Genomic DNA, 16944 nt, shown 5'->3' with positions numbered 1-16944 from the left:
CCCACACCTTCCCCAATGTCCATCACCCAGCCACCCCATCCCTCCTACCCCCCACCACTCCAGCAACTCTCAGTTTTTTTCCTGAGATTAAGAATTCCTAGTATCAGTGAGATCATATGATACATGTCTTTCTCTGATTGACTTATTTCGCTTAGCATAATACCCTGTAGGTCCACCCACGTTGTTGCAAATGGCAAGATTTCGTTTTTGTTTTTGTTTTTGTTTTGTTGATGGCTGCATAATATTCCATTGTATATATATACTACATCTTCTTTATCCATTCATCTGTTGATGGACATCTTGGCTCTTTCCATAGTTTGGCTATTGTGGACATTGCTGCTATAAACATTGGGGTGCATGTACCCCTTCGGATCACATTTGTATCTTTGGGGTAAATACCCAGTAGTGCAATTGCTGGATCGTATGGTAGCTCTATTTTCAACTTTTTGAGGAACGTCCATACTGTTTTCCAGAGTGTCTGCACCAGCTTGCATTCCCACCAACAGTGTAGGAGGGTTCCCCTTTCTCTGCATCCTCACCAACATCTGTCGTTTCCTGACTTGTTAATTTTAGCCATTCTGACTGGTGTGAACACCTCTGTATTTTTATCAGGCCGTTTCCCCTGCTTAAAATCTCCTGTCCTCCCACCTAGCCAAATCCTGTTCATTCTGCAATGTTCACTTCAAGTTCTTCCTCTTTGAGAGAAGCATCACAGAGTACCCTAGCTCAGTGGTTCCCAAATGTTTGGAATGTTTGCACCAATAAAATTTTAAAAACAAGTTTTGTGGAACCACAAAGAAATGATTATCTCCCATCATCATTTTTGAGGAGAAACTACCTTTTTATAGCAAAGAGCAGGAAGAACATGTCAGATTAAGGACAGTTTTAAAAATTGAATTAAATACTTTTATATGGAAAACACATTGCACTGTCCCTTGTTCTTCCCCTCATTTTGCTATTGACTGTGAAGAGCCTCATTGTAGACTGTCCATCAGGTAATTAGACCCATGGCGTTTGGCCAGGATAAGGTCTTCAACTTGCAAGCCCACAGCATTTTGTTTGACCAATTATGCGGCACTTAGTCTTGTATTTCCTCATGGCAGCTCATGTTTGACTGTTTACCTTTACATTTTTATTATGTTTTATCTCCTTGACTAGGTTGTAAGCCTTTATATGTATGTATTTAGATTACTCATAAATATGTGTTGAATGAGTTAAATTTAGATGCCTCTGATGATAGTTGAAACCTAAAAGTATTTATAGAGCACACATTTGAGTATATCACAGCTTTGAATGTTGTTTATTTCTTGAGGAAAAAGAAGTTTTAATATGAATCATGAGTCTCTTATTCATCTCACTTCTCCTCAGGGAAATTCATTCAATTAACAAACTTACTGAGTGCTTGTTAAAAGCCAGGCCTTTTGTTAGAGGCTGAGAATACAAAGGTGAAGTGAAACAAGGTTCTAGTCTAGTGAGTAATATGTACATATAAGTAGAAAGCATGGAATAGCTCCTGGGAAGCCTTATAGGAGAGCTTTGAAACAAGTCTTGTGACAATGTAGAGAGAGCAACTGAATTTTATAAGGGAGTCAGAGAGGCCTCTAGAGAGGAGGGGGGCATTTGTTCATTTATTCATTGATTCAGCAAATATCTCCAGTGCCTACTATTTGCCAAGCACTGTTGTAGATGCATCTTGAATGAATATGATGTTTGGTGATAGAGCACATTTTAGGAAGGAAATTGTGGTCAAGAACATAACCTTTTGAAGTCACAACAGACCTGGGTTTGAGTTCATACACTGCTACTTACTAGATCTTTGTTCTTGGGGCAAGCTATTTAAGTTCTACAAGACTAGTAAGATCCGCAAACACTCCCTTACCTCACAGGATTGTCACGTAGATAAAATGAGGTGTGGTATATAACATGCTCAGCACAGTTCCCAGACCTTCTGAATTAGCTCAATAAATGGTAAATATACATATAAGGCACAGATGATTGAGGCCTGATGAGAAGGTCAATGTGACTGTGATGTGGGAGGTATGTGTTGTGTGTTGGTAGCTGGGGGTGGCAGAAGCTGAAGGGTCTAGCTGAGGCTCAATTGCAAACAACCTTGCTTGCCATGCTAATTAGTGTCTTTATTTCTGAATGCATTTGGGAGTCTTGGAGATTCATGTTATATTTTTTGTCTATTTTCTAAACTGTGTTGTGTCATGTAGAGCTTAGCATAGTAGTCTGGAGCATGGACTTCGGAACCAAAATGCCTGGGTTCTGGTCTCATCTTCATTTCCTAAATGTGTGAGCTCAGCCAAGTAGTTCAACTGTCTGTACCTTAGTTCCTTCACTGGTGAACTGGATAATAAACATACCTATCTTACATGTTTGTTTTATTTGTGTATATGCTTTTTAAGACCCCCCCCCCCCTTTATAAGGTGTGGAACCCTGTGTCAGAGGAGCCTTATTTAAAATTTAGACATAAAACAGTAAAAGTAGGGGCGCCTGGGTGGGTCAGTCGTTAAGCGTCTGCCTTCGGCTCAGGTCATGATCCCTGGGTCCTGGGATCGAGCCCCGCATTGGGCTCCCTGCTCCGCAGGAAGCCTGCTTCTCCCTCTCCCACTCCCCCTGCTTGTGTTCCCTCTCTCGCTGTGTCTCTCTCTGTCAAATAAATAAATAAAATCTTAAAAACAAACAAAAACAAAACAGTAAAAGTAGGGGTGCCTGGGTGGCTCAGTAGGTTGAGCATCTGAGTCTTGGTTTCGGCTCAGGTCATGATCTCAGGTTCACTGGATCAAGCCCTGAATGGGGCTCCCCGCTAGGCGGGGAGTCTGCTTCTCTCCCTCTGCTTCTCCTGCTGCTTACATGCATGCAGGTTATCTCTCTCAAACAGATAAATCTTAAAAAAACAGTAGAAGTAGATCTGTGTGATGGGTCTCTTTCATTTCTCTTCCCTTTCCCATAAGGCCTCTGATACACCTCTGCTCTGCGCTGAAAACTACTGCCCTAGAAAAATGAATGTTAGGGCGCCTGGGTGCCTCCGTCAGTTAAGCATCCAACTCTTGATTTCCGATCAGGTCATGATCTCAGTGTTGTAAGATCCAGCCCGACATCAGGCTCCCTGCTCAGCGGGGAGTCTGCATCTCTCCCTCTCCTTCTACCCCTCCCACCTTAAAATAAATAAATAAATCTTAAGTGAAAGACATTCCCTTTTTTTTTTTTTTTTTTTAAAGTATTTGTCGAATTGATATTCAGGACAAAGAACATTTAGAAGTTGGGAAATTAGCATTTGTATTAGTCTAAATCAATGTGTATATATATTTTTAAAGGTTTACTTATTTTAGAGTGTGTGCTTGTAGGGGGAGGGGGAGAAGAAGAGAATCCTTCAAGCAGACTCCCTGCCGAGGTAGGAGCTGATGTGGGGCTCAATCCTGTGACCCATGACCCATGAGATCAGGACCTGAGCTGAAACTAAGAGTCAGAGGCTCAACCAACTGAGCCAACCAGGCATCCCTAAATCAATATTTTGATATAAAAATCATGAACTTTCATATTAACAACTAAAATATAACTTTGTATTTTGCAAAAAAAGAAAAAAAAAGATTTTTTTTTTTTTTTTTTTAAGATTTTATTTATTTTTCAACAGAGAGAGAGAGACAGCGAGAGAGGGAACACAAGCAGGGGGAGTAGGAGAGGGAGAAGCAGGCTTCCCGCTGAGCAGGGAGCCCGATGTGGGACTCGATCCCAGGACCCTGGGATCATGACCTGAGCTGAAGGCAGACGCTTAACGACTGAGCCACCCAGGCGCCCGAAAAAAAAAGATTTTGCAAATCTTCTTGATTTAGAATCCTAGAGCTACAAGATGTCAGAACTGGAAGAGATCTTTCTTAGTGATCTGTTCATAGATGGGGAAATTGGATCCTACAGAGGAAGGTCTTTAAAGCTGTGCTACAGCCAGACCCCACGTGCTCCTGTTTTAGACCTCCTGGCGCTCATTGCTTGCTCCAAGCTGCCTAGCTAGTTCATTGCCAGAACCAGGGCAAGCAGATAGTTTTCACCATTCTAGGACTCCTCCTTCTTACACGTCTTGCTATTTTACAGTATGTATTCTTGGCTTTAATGTTGACTTTGCTCTGAAGCATTACTTGGTGAGTCTATGCATTGTTTTTTGTTGCTCCGGTTGGTCTTGGAGTTTTCGGAGAGTAAGGGCCTGGACTTGGGCTGATTAGGTATTCCAAGATGCCTTTCCTTATATTGATAAGTTTTAATGTCTGATTAATTACCATCTATCTGTAAATCTAGAGAATAGGTAAACTATGAAAAAATAAAAGATGTTCTAAATTAAAAATGGGTATTATTTACCTGGGTGAGTAAGCAGACCCACCATAGCTGAAAATCATTAGGAAAATTAAAGTTGTTTTCCTCTCTGTTAATGCTCTTTATATTAAGGAAATGGCAGACATTTGAACGGGTGTCCATGACTGGTCACACAGAGCCTGCACACTTCCGAACACTCACTCGGGAGCTAATAAAGTACCATAATTAGGCCCTCAAAGCACTCCCACAACCTTTAGGCTCTTCTAGTCAGGGACCACACAGACTCTTGCCTTGGATTTTCTGTCTCCCTCGTTCTTTCCGTTTTAAGACTGTTATTTAAGTGGGTCCCTAAACCTGGCTGGCTATGCACCAGAATCACCTGGGGAACTTAAAAAAATTTTTTTGGGGACCCCACTCTAGACCCTCTGAACCAGAACCTCTGGGACCTGGGAATCTGTGTTTTCAAAAAGGTTCCTTGGGTGATTTTGTTGACACAGTGCATGGACCTAAGTTCTATAACAAGTCGCATAACTAATGCCAGCTCTGAGTCAGTTCTGGATTCTTAGCAGAGAGAATCTGACTCAACTTGTTTTTAATCCTGGTCCCTTTATGTTCTCAGGGAATATTCCTGTACTTTGCTTCTTAGTGATGGATGAATTATAGCAGTTTTCAAGCCATGTTCCCGTAGAACTTTGGTGTTCCATGAATTGCTGTTAAAATTGAATGATGGATATTTTCCCGTAGGTCTCTCTCTCTCTCACACGTGTAAATGGACAGAATATTTCCATTTTAAGTAAAAATTTCCTTTTTTGAACAGATATTCTTAATTTTGATGTAATTAAACTCATCAGTTTTTCACATTATGGTTTGTGCTTTTTAAAAGTTGATTATTTTGGGGTGCCTGGGTGGCTCAGTAGTTAAGCATCTGCCTTCGGCTGGGGTCATAATCCCAGGGTCCTGGGGTCGAGCCCCGCATCGGGCTCCCTGCTCAGCGGGAAGCCTGCTTTTCCCTCTTCCACTCCCCCTGCTTGTGTTCCCTCTCTCGCTGTGTCTCTCTCTGTCAAATAAATAAAATCTTAAAAAAAATTTTTAGTAATCTCTACATCCCACATGGGCTCAAACTCACAACCGTGAGTTCGAGCGTCACCTGCTTTTCCAGCTGAGCCAGCCAGGCGCCCCTGGTTTGTGTTTTTGAAGTCTCATATCCTTAGCTATCCAAATCTATGGTTTTGATTTTGAACACTATAAGAGAAGGAGTGCGTGGAAAAAGTCCTTGAAGGAGATTAGATGAAAATGGAAGAATTGTAGATAGAAGAGAATGAAATTATCTCAATATCAATTCCAAATTCTTTTCTACATAGATGGTCATGTTGTCCCCAAATAGGAAAAAATTGATTTCTTCCTTTTCAGTCCATATGCCTTTTATTTTTCTTGCCTTACTGCCCTGGCTTAACTGTTTAGTGTAATGGCGAAGTGGTGAGGATGGACATCCTTGCTTTATTTCTAATCCTAGAAGGAAGGTATTCAGTCTTTCACCAGTAAGTATGTTAACTCTTAAGTTTTTCATAGAGGTCCTTTATTAGCTTGAGGAAGATCCCTCTATCCCTAGTTTTCTGAATTTTTATCATAAATGTGTGTTGAATTTTATGAAATGCTTTTTCTGCATCAATTGATATTATAATTTTGATTTTTCTTCTTTAGCCTATTAAGATGGTATAGACTATATTGATTTTTTTCAGTATTAAGCCAGCCTTGCATCCCTGGAATAAATTCCACTTGGTCATGGTATATCTTGTTGAATTCTGTTTACTAATATTTTGGTAAGGATTTTTGTGGTTAAAAGGATATTGATCTATTGTGTGTGTGTGTGTGTGTGTGTGTAGAATTTATATTTTTGGTACTGTCTTTGTCTGGTTTTGGTAGTAGAGTAATACTTGGCCTTGTAAAATGAGTTGAAGTGTTTCATCCTCTTCTGTTTTCTGGAAGATATTGTATAGAATTGGTATTCTTTTTTTTATTGGAATATTTTTATTTTATGTACAGTGAGTTAGCATTAGGGTAGGTATCTTGGGTATCTTCAGTAGGTAGGTCTCTTGGATGACATTCAAGAAAGTTAATTTAATCCAACTTAATGAAGCCTGTATCCCTTGAGTACTGACGGAAACACTGGTGGCACATACCGAGGCCGTACATCCAGATCAGACCGTGAGGATTTGAGCAGATGCAACAAGAACTGGCCAGATTTCCTCAGATGGCTCCAGTAGAACTGCTGGTGACCCACCTTTCCCTCTTAGATGCGACAAGGCAAAAGGTAGAATTGGTATTAATTCTTTAAATGTTTAGTAGAATTCTCTGGTGAAACCATCTGCATCTATTGAGATGATCATTTGACTTATTTAGTTCATGTAGTTACCATTTCTGATGCTCTTTATTTCTTGGTAGAGGTCCATATTTCCATCTGGCATCATTTCTTTCTGCCTGAAGGACTTCTAACATTTCTTGTAGTGCAGGTCTGCTGGTGATGAACTCTTTCAGCATTTGTAGTGTCTGAAAAATCTTTATTTTGTCTTCACTTTTGAAATGGTCTCTGGGAGTAGAATTCAAGGTTGTCCGTTTCAGTACTTAAAAGATGCTGCTGTACTGTTCACTCATTTGCCTAGTTTCTGACAAGAAATCTGTCATTCTAATCTTTGTTCCCGTGAATGTTAACATGTGTTTTTTGTTCTGCTTTTAAGATTTTCTCCTTAATACTGATTTTGAGCAATTTGATTATGGTGTGCCTTAGATTTCTTCCTGTTTCTTGTGCTTGAAGTTTGTTGAGATTTCTGGATTTGTGCATTTATTGTTTTCATCAAATTTAGAAAGTTTTTGATCATGATTTAGTCTTTCTGCCTTCTCCCCCCTTTGGGGATTCTAATTACTGATATATTTAGGCTGTGTGAAGTTGTTCCATAGGTCAGTGATGCTTTCGGTTTGTTTGAATTTTTCCCCCTTTGTATGTTTCATCTTGGATAATTTCTAAAACAATGTCTTCAAGTTCACTAATCTTTTCTTCAGTGTTTACTCCGCAGTTAATCCCATTTGGTGGATTTTTCATTGTCATTTTTATCTCTGGGTCTTTTTTGAATCTCCATGTCTCTTAATTTTGTGAATACTTGGAATGCAGTTAGAGCAACTCTTTGAATGTCCTGTCTTTTTTTTTTTTAAGATTTTATTTATTTGCAAGAGAGAGAGAGTGAGTGAGAGAGCACAAGCCATGAGGCTGGTGGGAGTGGGGAGAGGCAGAGGGAGAAGCAGACTCCCTGCAGAGCAGGGAGCCCAATGCGGGACTCGATCCTGGGACTCCAGGATCATGACCTGAACCGAAAGCAGTTGCTTAACCAACTGAGCCACCCAGGGGCCCCATGAATGTCCTGTCTTCTAATTCTAACATCTGTGTAAGTTCTAGGTTGGCTTTTCTTGTTATGGGTTGTATTTTCCTAATTCTTTGCGTGCCTGGTAATCTTTTTATTGACTGCCAGACACTGTGTATTTAATTTTGTTGGGTGTGGGGTATTTTTGTGTTCTTATGAATATTCTTGGACTTATGGCAGTGATCTGAGGCAATCGAAGGCTCTTCTCATTTGTTTTCCATCTCTCAAGATATTGCTGTACCTTGCTGCCTGATATCTTGAAAACCATTGTTTCATATATTTCATAAGTTGAGTATGAAAGAGTTTGATTCTCTGGGTTTTGATTTTAAGATTTGTTAGGTGGGACTGAAGCAGTACTCAGCCTAGGATTAATTATTCCCCATTACTAAGGTAATACCCTATTCTATCCGATGCACTGTGAATAATATAAAGAACTTAAAAAAACAAAATAATTTCAAGTGAGGTGCTGATCTGATGCCTCCTCACCCCTGAATACTTCAGTGGGCTTTTCCTACAAATAAGGACATTGTCCTATAAAACCACAATCTAACCATCAAAATCAGGAGTTAACATTGATGCATTACTACATTGAATCCTTAGACCTCATTCAAATTTCAGTAGTCCCAGTAACATTTTTTTTTTATTACAGCAAAAAGATCCAGTTCATAATCATACATTGTGTGCAGTTGTCATGTTTCTTTGGTTTCCTTCAGTCTGAAAGAGCTCCTTAGTCTTTCCTTGATTTCTGTGATCTGACACTTTTAAAGATTACAGGCCAGATTATTTTTTAGAAGATCCCTCAATTTGAATTTGATTGTCTGATATTTCTTAAGATTAGATTCTGGTGAAGCATCTTTGACAGGAATGTCATGGAAATGATGTTTTCCCATTGCATTCTAGCTGTTTGTCTCATTACTTATGTTGATCACTTTAATGAGTTGATTAAGGTAGTTTTTGCTAAACTTATACACTCTTTTCCCTCTTGCAATTAATTAGTATTTTGTGGGAAGGTACTTTGAAACTGTGTAAATGGTCCATTTCTCATTCAGTTTTTTTTTTTTTTTAAAGATTTTATTTTATTTATTTGACAGAGAGAGAGACAGCGAGAGAGGGAACACAAGCAGGGGGAGTGGGAGAGGGAGAAGCAGGCTTTCCGCCGAGCGGAGAGCCTGACGCGGGGCTCGATCCCAGGACCCTGGGATCATGACCTGAGCTGAAGGCAGACGCTTAACGACTGAGCCACCCAGGTGCCCCTCATTCAGTTTTTAATTCACTTATTTATATCAGTGTGGACTCATGGTTTCCTGTTTTATTTGATGGGTTAATAATCTGTTAATGTCATTATTGAACTTGATGCTTAAATTACTCCAGATCTAGCCAGTGGGAGCCTTTTCAAGCTGGTCTTTTGACAGTTCCCAGTCCTTCTCTGAGCACTTCTTCGCTTTCTGACACAATAAGATGTTCCAGCTCATTTTGTACTTTCTCTGCCCCAGCCCTGGAATCAGCTATTTCGAAACCCAAGGAGCTCTGGTTCCTGTTAGAGAAGAGTTGTATTTAGAACCCAGCGTCTGGGTACTAGATACACTCCTTGCTGTTGGGGTGTTGCTGCTTCTAGGGCCTGTCAGTAGACAGAGCCAGGAAATATGTGTATGTTTAAAAGTCAGGTTACATTTACATTTTATTTCCTTATCTATGTATTTATTGAAAACCTTGAGTTCACACTAATGTCTCCAATTCAAATCCAACTCTACAGAATTCATTCTAGTTTCTTAATAACTTCATTTGTGAGAAAGTAGGCCTTCCTTACTGGTCTTGGGCCCCTTCACCCCTACCCGATATGGATGTTTTCTTTCACCTTGTTTTCCTAGGATCATCATACCTACTCCAGTGGTTTGATGTGTCCCTGCCCTCCCCACTGCCCTATGGGTACCTTGCTTGGACTCTGGCTCCCCATCATGCTAAGCAGGCCTGCCCCAAACCCACATGGCCAAACTCTTCAAACCTACCCAGGCTTCCACACCCCACTCTAGGGTACCCTTGTGCTTGGACATGCTCCTCAACCTCTTGGGCTCTGACAGCCTTGTACCTTCCTTTGAGGAATGTGAGCATATTCTTCACTCCACTTATGTTTCAGACCTGGCCATCCCTGTGTTTGAACACATTTCTCACTCCACTCAAGTTCTGGCTCCCCATGCCAGGCTGCTTCACCTAAGTGAATGCCTGCCTTATCCACTTGGATTTGGCATTGTATTGCCAGGCCACCCCTTAGCATAGATATCCTCCTACCCTGCTCATGTTCTAACATCCCTTGTCAGGGTCCTTGAGGGACATTTTCCTCACCCTGCTCAGGCTTGACAGCCCACACTGGGCCATTGCCTACATAGACAATCTACCTTGCTTTGCCTGTGTGATAACTTTAGGGCTAAATTGTTCAGAAAGAGCAGAGGAAAAGTTAGGGAAGGGAAGGCTTTTAAATATTTTTTAAGGATAAAAATGTTAATGAAATAGATATGATCTTTGCAAATGTTATTAATATGGTTGAAGAATCTATATTTTAACACTGCAGTTCAGCACAGTGGAGAATTTCTTAAAACAGTATGGAGTATTGGGGTGCTCGGGAAGCTCAGTTGGTTAGGTGTCCCTCCGACTCTTGATTTCGCTCAGGTCATGATCTCAGGATCTTGCGATGATCGAGCCCTGTGTCAGGCTCTGTGCTCAGCAGGGAGTCTGAGATTCTCTCTCCCTCTCCCACTGCCCCTCCCCCTGCTCTCACAGGCACACATTCTCTAAAATAAATACATCTTTAAAAAAAAATGTATGGAGTATTGCACATTGCTGAGGGGTGTGCAGGCACTGTTTTTCTTCTTGGAACTCAGCTAAATTTCTTCCATTAGCTTGTTCTGCTCAGGGTGGCACGAAAATATTTCCATAGGCATATATGGAAAGGTGAAACTTTGCAACTCCTCGCACAGCAGGATCTGTGTATCTTTATTAATCTGATCCTGAGAGCATTATTAGAAATGAAAAGTTAAGTGTAAAATCTTGAAACAACTTGTTTGTATAATTACACAACTAAGTTAATCATTTTCTAACAAGTCTCAACAATGACTGCATTCTTCTATGGAGGTGTTAACTTGTTATGGGTTAGAAAGCACCCTTTGATACAGCATTTTCAGCCTGGAAAAACGGCTTTAATTTCAGAGTTCACTGAAACAAATGGAGACTTGTTGGAAATATTAACACTACCCTTTTGCTTGTTTGTCTGGCTTAAAGGAATCAATGTTTAGTAGGTGATGTTTGCTAGCATGTTCTGAAGTGTATACAGTTTCTCTTGACTATGTTGTCAACTTTAAGACAGTTCAACTGGAATGAAGTTTGAAATAGACCTCAGCTCCCTTAGCATGTAAGTTTGTAACTAAAGAAACAGAGGTGAAGTCAGATCATTAGTCTATAGAGAATAGGTTGCTATTTTGCTTGATAGATACTAGCTGGTTTGAAGATTAGATGATGGTGAAAGGAGTAAGGTGTCCTAACACTGTGTGTGTTTCAATTTGTAGCTCTAAATAACACTTAAAGGGAGGAGGGCCTAGCATTATAGCATGGTTACCATATGCAGCGAAGATTCATTTTATGAGGAGTTAGTGTTATATTTTTCTCCTAATCTCATAATATGTTGTAATTGAAGAAAAGTAGATCCTAATTGAAAGCTGATGATCCAGCAGAGTGATCAATAGCATGATACTCTAAAACAACAACAAAAAAACCCATTAAGCTTTCCTGCTGCCTGAATCTTGTCAAAGCCTTTGTCTGTTTCATGACTTCAAGCTGAGTGTACTTAATCATTTTGAGAACATGGCCCTGAGCACTGAGCATGGCCCTTCCAGTGAATCACTGAGAATTGTGTTCAGAAGAGTGGTATTGAATAGAAATGCTCTCTTGGCTTACTTTCAGGCTTCATTCTCCCAGAAGCAAGAACTGAACAGACCTCCCTTCTTTCAAACACATTTTAGCTGTTTGTATGTCATTTTTCTGTATTTAAGAGCCAAGGCTGTTGTCAGCAGGTGTGACTTATTGATACCTTTGACTCCAAAGGAAAATATCTTTAAAGAGTAACAGTCATGTGTAAGCAGTGTGTATTCAGTAAATTACCTCTTGTCAGAGAGAAGCAGTTACTAGGAGCCGGAAATCACATGTCAGGTGTTGGAGGAAGACTCATTCATCAAACACTTACTATGCCAGGTGTCAGACCAGGGTTATGAGAAGACTGTTGGTGCCCTCAAGAAGCTGCCAGTCTAGAGGGGAAGGTGGATATTTAATCAGAGGTACATGGGTGGTTCTCCACTGTCTGCACATTGGAATAAGTTGGGGGAGCTTTAAACAAATACTGGTGCCTGGAGATTCTGATTTTAATTGTTCTGGGGTGTGGCCTGGGCATTAGGACTTTTAAAAGCCCCTTGGGTAATTGTAATTGCATCAGCGTTGAATGTGGTAAGAACAGCAAGAGTGGGGGAAGCACAGGGTGCCCTGGGAATGTAGAGGAGGGGCACTTAACCCCGTCTGCGCTGTGGGTAGGGGGGATTGAGAAAGGCTTCCTAGAAAGGAAGAAGTGCCTGAGCTGAGGCTTGATGAATGAATTTGTCAAGTGCAAGAGACTGGAAAGACTGTTCCTTGCAGAAGAGCATCTGAATAATGTCAATAATGTCAAACGGTAAAGTGGTTAGAGCTTTTGGATGATTCATGTTGATTCTGCTACTCTTTTGCTTTGACTTTGGCTAGTTTATCCTGAATTTCAGTGTCATCCTTTTTTTTCTTTTTTTTTAAAGTTATAGCCTTTTTTTTTTTTTCTTAAAGATTTTATTTGTCAGAGCACAAAGCAGGGGGAGTGGCAGGCGAGGGAGAAGCAGGCTCCCCGCTGAGCAAGGAGCCTGATGCGGGACTTGATCCCAGGACCCTGGGATCATGGCCTGAGCCGAAGGCAGATGTTTAACTGACTGAGCCACCCAGGTGTCCCAGTGTCCTCCTCTTTAAATGGGGGTAAACACACGTAGGGTCGTTGAAGATTAACAGAGATAATGCATGTGAAGTGCTTAGCATCATGCCTGGCACACAGAAATAGTAGTGGAAGGGGAACGGTAACGGTGTACCTAGTGAGCCAGAGCATGGCTTGTTGAGCAGGTACAAGTAGTTCTGCACAGCTGCATGTTAGGGTATAGGACTGCAGGAGGTGAGGGTGGGTGGCAAAAAAAAGTTGCTTGGCAGGTAGGCAGGGTTCCAGATCACTGAGAGAAATGTAAGGCAATTAATAGTGGGATATCATGGCAGAACCAGGACATTTCCATGGTAATATGTTAAGCTATATCATGAAGTGTTCTGGGAAAACTTGGGTCCATATTGGAAAATTGGCTCTGAATATGGTATTCTCAGCATCATTACGTGTACTGAATTAGCAGTGAGTGTTAATAGGACAGAAATAGGTTTTTCGGTTCCTTTAGCCAAGTAGTTAAAAATATTGAGCATCTTGAGGAGTTATGGAGGAAATAAGCAGTCTCAAGGTAGTCTCAGAGACTCTCTGGAAATTGTTAGTCTTAGGTGTTTATAGGCTTAATGAAAATATTAAGAGTCTCTTGGCCATTTGCATTTAGAAGAGACACTTTTAAATTTATTTTTTGATTTGCAGAGAAATAGAAAATGCTTCCATCTGCATTGGCTTCACTGGCCCTTAAAATAACTTATGTATATTTGTTGGTATGTTATATAACTTGTCACAACATTAGTCACCACTTCTTCCATAAGGCAACATGTAAGTGATCATGGATAAGCATGACTATAACTTATAATTATAGTCCAATTTGTTCTTAGTGTTTTAGTCAGCTTTTTGCCTTTTTTTTTTTTTTTTAAGGAACTGTCATAATCTTTGGCTCCATGTAATAGAACTCTCGCAGCTATTTGAACTGAGTGCAAAACTTAGGTGGTTTTATTATTACTCATTAGAATGAGGCAGTAACTATGGAAAGCAATAGGAGTAAGCTTCCGTGCTTCTACAAATGCTATTTTTCTTTGAAATCTGTTCTATTGCAAAAGCACTGTTGATGGATTACTAAGGTATACCTTAAGTTTATTTTGTTTTATGTACTAAGTTATTTGGAAGAAGAATTCCATTTAACTTGATCAGTGGTTCATTCTTAAAGTGTGATCACTAGTCCAACAGCCTCAGTATTACCTGCTAGTAAGCAAGCATTTGGCTACTTGTTAGAAATGCTAATCCTTGGGCTCTCCCCCCATCCCTCCCAAACTCTGGAGTAGGGCTGGAAATCTCTTTTCACATGCTAAAGTTTGAGAATCACGGAAGTGTATAATCACTCCTATCACTGAAATCTTTCAGACCCTGGGAAAGGCTGGTCTGTACTTCCTTTATTTCTTCTGCTCAGTGTTTGATTCTGGTTATGTCCCAGGCACGGTTTAGGTACCTGGGCAACACTAGTGGGTAAGAGCGACAAACTCCTTCTCCTGCAGTTTACATTCATAGGAGGGAGACTGACAATGACCAGGATTGTGATAGATATGCTGTGGAAAATTAGATGGTAGAGAGTGTATTGGGGAAGGCCTTTCTGAGGAGGTGAAATAGAAGTTGAGTTTTGAATGACAAGAAGGGCCACCTATATGAAGATCAGTGCAAAGGGCTGTTAGAAATGAGTTTGGTGTGTTTGAGGGGCTGAAGGAAGGACAGTGTGCCTGGAGAGCAGTGAGCAAGGGGAAAAAGGTATGAAATGAAGTTGGAGAGAGAGGGAGAAGCCAGATCATGTAGACCCTGTAAGGACTTTTTTCTCCCATCTTAATTTTTTTAAATTGTGAAATACATGTGAAATTTACCATCTTAACCATTTTTGTAGTGTACAGTTCAGTGGTATTAAAGACATGCATACTGTCGTGCAACCATCCCCATTATCCATCTCTAGAACTAAGACTTCGAGTGATGGGGGACACTTTAGGGAGGTTTTAGACAGAGGACTGACCTAAACCGACTTTGCGATAAAAGGATTACTGACCACTAAGTTGAAATCTGATCAAAGGAGGGCAAGAGAGGAAGCAGCAAGATCAGTCAGGAGAGTATTGCAGTCATCGAGGTGAGATACAGTGATCTGGCAAGGATAGCAGGGTTGGGGATGCTGAGAAGCATTCAGATTCTGGTTATATATATATATATTTAAAGATTTTATTTATTTATTTGACAGAGAGAGAGACAGCAAGAGAGGGAACACAAGCAGGGGCAGAGGGAGAGGGAGAAACAGGCTTCCCGTGGAGCAGGGACCCCGATGTGGGGCTCGATCCCGGGACACTAGGATCATGACCCGAGCCGAAGGCAGACGCTTAACGACTGAGCCACCCAGGCGCCCCCAGATTCTGGTTATATTTTGATGATCAAATCAACAGAATTTGCTGGTTGTGACATGTGAATGATTGTGGCTAATATATAAAAGAGGGGTCAAAGATGATATCAGGTCTTTTTTTGTCTGAATAATTGGTGGAATTCAAGCGACTCAGGTTTGAGGAAGAAAAGCACCATTTGTTAAATTAGAAATGCTTCTTGAATATCTAAGCAGGGATGTTGAGTAGGCAGTTGGATAAGGGAGTCTGGAGTCAGGGAAGAAGTCAGGTTGGAGACATGATTTTGGGGCTTGTCAGCATTTGCATGGTAATTAAAGCTATGAGGCTGAATGAGATCATCTAAGTAATGAGCGGAGAGAGGGAGAGGTCCAGGACTAAATTCAAGGGTAGGAGAGCTTACATGAGAAGGAGCAGCCAGTAAGGTGGGAAGAGAACCAATAGAGAGTGATATCCTGGAAGGCAAGAGAAGAAAGTGTTTCAAGGACGGAAAAATCTATCGACTCTGTCAAATGCTGCCAAGACGTTGAATAAGACAAGCCCTGAGAATTGGCCATTTTAGCACATTGTAGCAATGTGGTCGTTGGTAATCGTGACAAGTTTTTTCAGTGCTGTAGTGGGTTCAGAAGCCTGGTTGAAGTGTGTTAGAGATACGGAGAAGCAGCAGAGACAGTATAGACAATGTTAGTCCAGTCTTCATTTATTTTTTTTATTTTTATTTTTTTTTAAAGATTTTATTTATTTATTTGAGACAGAGAGGATGAGAGAGAGCACATGAGAGGGGGGAGGGTCAGAGGGAGAAGCAGGCTCCCTGCTGAGCAGGGAACCCGATGCGGGACTCGATCCAGGGACTCCAGGATCATGACCTGAGCCGAAGGCAGTCGCTTAACCAACTGAGCCACCCAGGCGCCCAGTCCAGTCTTCATTTAGAGACATAGCAGATCTGTACAAAATACCTTAACCTAATGGCACAGGTTAATGTATCAGAGCTTTAGTGTTAAAAAATTTGTTACGTAACATCTCCGTAGGCATGTGTTTGTTATTTCAATTTTCCAAATGAAATTTTGAGATGAAATTCAGCCAGTTGCAAAATCGGCTTAAGAAAGGTATGTTTATTTAAAAAGTTTTTTTAAAAAAGATTTTTATTTGTCAGAGAGCGAGAGAGAGAGAGCGCGCGTGCATGCGCGCGCAAGCCAGGGGCATGGCAGGCAGAGGGAGAAGCAGGCTCCCTGCTAAGCAAGGAGCCTGATGTGGGACTCGATCCCAGGACCCTGGGATCATGACCTGAGCCGGAGGCAGACGCTTAACCAACTGAGCCACCCAGGTGTGGAAAAAAAAAAAAGTTTTTTTTCTTTTAAAGATTGGCTTATTTTAGAGCAAGCAAGTGCAAGTTGCGGGGAGGAGGGGCAGAGGGGGAGAGAGAGAGTCCTAAGCAGACTCCGTGCTCAGCTCAGAGCCCAACGTGGGGCTCGATCCCATGACCCTGAAATCATGACCTGAGCTGAAGAGTTGGACACTCAACCGACTGTGCCACCCAGGCACCCCAGGAAGGCTATGTTTAGATTTTAGAAGGAGTCTTCCTGATGCTCTTTAAATAGCCTTAGAACATTCCTTTCTTTAATCAAACACTCTACTTTGAGATCATTTGAATGAAAGGGATGTTTCCATAAGACATTTTCAACAATGTTTGGTGGCCAAAGGATGCTAGCTTGGTAGACCTTTTTGTATCCTCCTGCAGGGAAAACACACAAAAATTTTAAGGCTCTCTTCAAACTTCAGTTTACTTTGTTTTATTTAGCCTATTAAGTAAAATACTCTGCTTTACTGTCTGATTTTTAAA

At 41.0% G+C, this 16944-nt stretch overlaps 1 protein-coding gene and 1 pseudogene across 4 annotated transcripts in view; one reads left to right on the top strand and one right to left on the bottom strand.

Annotated features, from left to right (window-relative positions):
* The window catches only part of DENND1A (DENN domain containing 1A), a 498746-nt gene that overhangs the window by 21114 nt on the left and 460688 nt on the right, over positions 1-16944 (top strand). The gene's annotated exons all lie outside the window — the stretch shown is intronic.
* On the bottom strand, positions 6303-6758 carry LOC116641294 (annotated as a pseudogene).

Source organism: Phoca vitulina, unplaced genomic scaffold (genome assembly GCF_004348235.1).
Source record: "Phoca vitulina isolate PV1807 unplaced genomic scaffold, GSC_HSeal_1.0 scaffold21, whole genome shotgun sequence".
In the NCBI taxonomy this organism is placed as follows: domain Eukaryota; kingdom Metazoa; phylum Chordata; class Mammalia; order Carnivora; family Phocidae; genus Phoca; species Phoca vitulina.
Note: the sequence above shows the minus strand (reverse complement) of the source record. Positions and strands in the feature narration are given on the sequence as shown.